Raw genomic sequence first — 4,991 nt, forward strand, 5'->3', positions numbered from 1 at the left:
TTGGTACTATGGCATTTAAATTGGAGCTTCCTGCCACTTCTCGATTGCACCTAGTTTTCCATGTTTCATGTTTAAAAAAGGTTATAGGCGACAAGCTCCCAGTTCAAACAATATTTATAGAACTTGATGAGGAAGGAAAAATTATATTGGAACCGGAAGCAGTCACAGAAACAAGAACTTGACAGCTACAAAATAGATCAATTTTGGAGTATCTTATCAAGTGGAAGAACTTATCCGTTGAAGATTCCACATGGGAGGATGAGAATTTTATACAGAAGCATCCAGAACTACTCAAGCATTAAGGACAACACTTTTTTTAAAGGAGAGGGGCATGTTTGGTCCCTATAATACTAGTGATTACCCCATTAATATTGTAGTTGCATCCCTTATTAATATTGTTGTGCCCCTATTATCCCCATATTGTTATTACTGTGCCCCATAGAATCCCTCTATTGTTATTTTTGTGGCTTTATATTATTATTGTTAGGTTGGCTGGGTTATATTGTGACTCCTTAGACTCCTATATATAGAAAGGAGGTTTTGTCATTTGAATCATCCAAGAATTGTTCATTTATGTAATGTAAAGAAGGTTGCCCCCTTGAAGAGGCTAAATTCTAAGGCGTGGATTTATATTTTCTATCTTTTCTTGAGCTAGTTTCATAACACAATTCAAGATTTCCTTTAAGTGTAATAGATAAGAGGGAAGAAAAGAGGACCAACCTGGATCTTCCGCTTTGATCCTTGATTGATTTCTCTTTCCCTTGATAGAATTTGCCACTCTTCTCCTACTTGTCCCACTTCAAAGAGTACCTATAGATTCAAAGTAACAAAAAACCATCAAAGCATCTCTATCTAAAACATCATAAATAATGCAAAATCAGAACACATTTACCATACAATTGCATTCATAAATAATAAGATTCACAAATACAGGATTATATGGAGGAAAACTCAAAGAACTTTATTAATAGTAGAAGAGAGGATTACAACCTAGCTGTCTGATCCAGCATCATCCTCCCAGCATAGAAGCCCTCTTCACGTCATGAAAAGCAAGATCTCCCATTAATACAATGTCTCTTCTCACAGATAAGCCAACAACACTTCCTTACAAATTACAAAATTCTAGCCTCTAGATCTCTCGGATGAGGGATCCATTTATATATGTCTTGCAAGGGTGTGAGTCAGCTCTCAGTTTTTTATTAGTGTCATTCCACTAACAGTTCTTGGTTCCACTTTGAGATTTCATTGATCTCTTACTCATCCTTGGGAAAATTCAGAGAGGCAAGTTTCACAAGAGAAGTTTCTGGAAGATTCCATGATCATCCACTTAGAAAACTATCTCTGCCACTTGTCTATTCTCACTCATCACACCCTACAGAAGGCCATTCCAATATGCATCACACCTGGCTAGTGTGGCAAACAGTATGCATCGCACCTTAACCATGGAGCAGTCAGTATGGTCCAGTTTTGGCCAGTTCTGAGTGGTTTTTCAGGTGGAACTTTGGGAAATGATGTAATCAGTTGACCATGATCCTTTAGGGTATGAAACAACACTTTTAGGGACTAAAGAGCCCTTGGTTTATGGACATATGAGTTTGGGGTTGCAGTGCCCAAATATTTCTATAACACCGGGCCTCATTTTTGTGCCAAGATGCCATTTCATCAACCATGGCTTCTTTCCAGAGTTTTCCATCCTCTGAATCTACTACTTCCTTCACAGTTCTAGGATCATCATCAGTAATAGATAAAGAAAAATTTGAATAGAAAGCAGATGGACTATACCTTTCTGGCTACCTTCTTTCTCGAGCTGATCTTCTTACACCTGGAGTTTGTGGCTCTTCATCTTCTAATTCCTCCTCTGTTGTAGAGTCTGATTCTTCCTCCTTTAGCTCAAACTCTATCGTCTCAAGTTCCTTTGGTTGGAATTTATGTTTAATAACATGTTTCACCTCTCTGAAAACCACATCTCGGCTATACACGACCTTCCTTGTTACTGGGTTCCAAAGCTTATAACCCTTTAAACCATTCTCATACCCAATAAAGATGCACTTTTCATATTTACTATCTAAATTGGTTCATTTTTCCTTTGGAACATGTACATATGCATCACATTTGAAAACCCTCAGATGTGAAAGAGATGGTTTCTTACCATTCCATACCTCTTGTGGAGTCTTATCGTCCAATGTTGATGAAGGTGATTTGTTGACCAGCTAATATGCTGTCTCCACTACCTCTACCTAGAATTCCTGTCCTAACCTAGCACCACTGAGCATGCTTCTTGCCCTTTCCATCAACGTCTTGTTCATTCTTTCTGCAACTCCATTTTGTTGAGGTGTATATGGAGTAGTATTCTGCCGTGCTATGCCACACTTCTCATAGAATTCTTCAAATTCCTTGCTGCAAAACTCTCCACCATTATCTGACCTCAACACCTTTATCTTCTTCTCTGTCTGGTTTCCACTAGAGCCTTAAATTCTTTAAACCTGTCAAAGACTTTAGGTTTCTTCTTAAGGAAATATATCCACGTATTCCTTGAGAAGTCATCTATAAATGATAACACACAGACTTACAGCCCAGTGATGGCAACCTTCACAGGTCCATCACATGTGCACGTGCACAAGCTCTAATATTTGCCCTCTTACCAGCAAAGAGGAAACTCACCTGATTTACTTCCCATATACACAATTTTCACAGAAATCAAAATCCAAAGATACCTTCTACCATACCTTTACCATGAAGTATTCGAAGGCCCTTCTCTCCAATATTACCAAGCCTTTGATGCCACAACCTGGTCTTCTCTCTAGAGACCACTAGATTTTCTTCTCCACTTTCAGGAACCACAGAACTATTGCACCCATCAACAACAGTGCTACCTTGCAACTTGTACAGAGTTCCAATCTGAGCTCCCCGCATCAATACCGTACCCCCCAAACCATCTTACAGGTATCCTTCTCGAACACTATTTTTACACCTGCATAATCCAGCTTGCTTATAGAAATCAGATTTTGGCCAATGCAGGAATATGCAAAACACTGGAAGTGTTATAACTCTTCCACCTTGCAACTTCAACTTTGCTTTTCCATGACCAATAATTCTAGCCTTCCTGTCATCCCCCAAGAAGACATCACCACCATCATATTTCTCATACTTGTAGAACCACTCTCTATGGGGAGTGAAGTGAAAGGATCCACCTGAGTCAATCAACCATGCCTCATGATCTACATGTGTACTTGAAGAAGCCAAGTACACATCCCCACCTTCATCTGAGATGGTTTTTGCCTCTGCAGAAGGAGCATCATCAGATCCCTTTCATTTGTCAGGAGCTTTAGATTTATAGTTCCTTTTTTAGTGCCCTTCCTTTCCACATTTCTAGCACACCACCTTTACAGGTTTTCCTGGAGATTTAGATCTCCCTCTAGATTTAGATCTCCCACTTGATGACTTATTTTTGCTTCTGTTCTGGGACCTTCCTCGTACAGAAAAGGCATCACCATTCTGGCTCTCCATATTTTTCCGTCTCATCTCCTCCGTCAGCAAAGATGAGACTATTTCATCAAATTGCAAGGCAGTTTAATTGCTACGTATTGCAATAACCAAACTATCCCACGAATCTGGTAGTGAACACAACAAACTAATGCACTTATCTTCATCTAAAATTTCAATATCAACAGATGATAACAGACTTACCACAGTATAAAATGCATTCAGATGCCCTATCATCGAGTCTCCATATTTCATCCTCAAGTTATACGGCTTTTTCTGCGGGAACAGTTTATTCACTAGTGACTTAGATTGGTACAAAGTCCCTAACTTGTCCCACAAAGCCTTCATCGTAGCTTCCCCTCATACATTCAACAACATTAAATCTGAGACACACAATCATATTGTGCTCTTTTCCTTCCGATCCAACTTCTTCCATTCCTCATTGGTCACTCCCGTTGGTTTAGTACCTGGATCTACCGCGATCCACTAATCTTTATCCACCAACAGATCCTCCATCTTGAGTTTCCACAACTCAAAACTCTGACCATTAAATTTCTAGATCTCTATCTTTCCACTGCTTGCCATCTTCTTTTACCACTAGAATAGATCTCGTAGATCTCCCACTAAATAGGGTCTACCACAAGCCCAAGCAAAACCCCTCAGTAACAAGGGCATCCCCTTGAAGCCAAAACAACTCCAATACCAAATGTAGTTTTTAACCCCATACAGAAATTACCTGCATACGAATTTTAAAACACAGAAAAATAAACAATGCGAGAGCATAACACATAAAACACATATACACAGAGATTTTCCCACTGGATCCCAAAACTAGGACTACCAGCTTGATTTTTCATTATGTTCCTTTCAATGTTACAATACATATTTATACATGCCGAAGCATCCAATACCATGGACCGAAAAACCATCATGTCCAAAACAATGGACCGAAAACCATAAGTAGGTTTGCCCAACCTAATATAGTGTCCAAAAAAAATTTCTTGGGGCGCTACCCGCCCCCCTCTAACCCCCCAGTTCACTACACAAGTTAGTCATGGAAAGAATATAACACAACCCAACAATGAAAGCAACTTTGGAGACTCTGACTATGAAGTGATGGCACGACATGAAGATCGTGCAAAGACAGAATATGTAACAAAGAAGGAGTTGCATGTGCTGAAGCAACAACTTAGGAAGAACATGAAGCTGCACAAATAGACAAATGAGTTGCAGTAGGATCAATAACAAAAATGGGCGCAACATGCACTCACAAATGAAATTGCGCTCATACAAGTTCAGGATCTGTCCCGGCAGTTGACACAAAGTAGACACAGTGAGCAGTGTTGTTGATTACATGCAAGGGAATCAACAACATGCATGTCATTGAGTGCATGCATGAGATCCAACCCATTCAACACACTCATCAAGGAAATGACAAGAAGAAAGTCCAACTGGGGTTGAACATGTACTTTGGCAAGTTGATGTGCATGACCACTGTTAGCACCTAA

Source organism: Pinus tabuliformis, chromosome 7, assembly GCF_031772625.1.
Source record: "Pinus tabuliformis cultivar Carrire ecotype Pingquan chromosome 7, CPIR1, whole genome shotgun sequence".
NCBI classification, from domain to species: Eukaryota; Viridiplantae; Streptophyta; class Pinopsida; order Pinales; family Pinaceae; genus Pinus; species Pinus tabuliformis.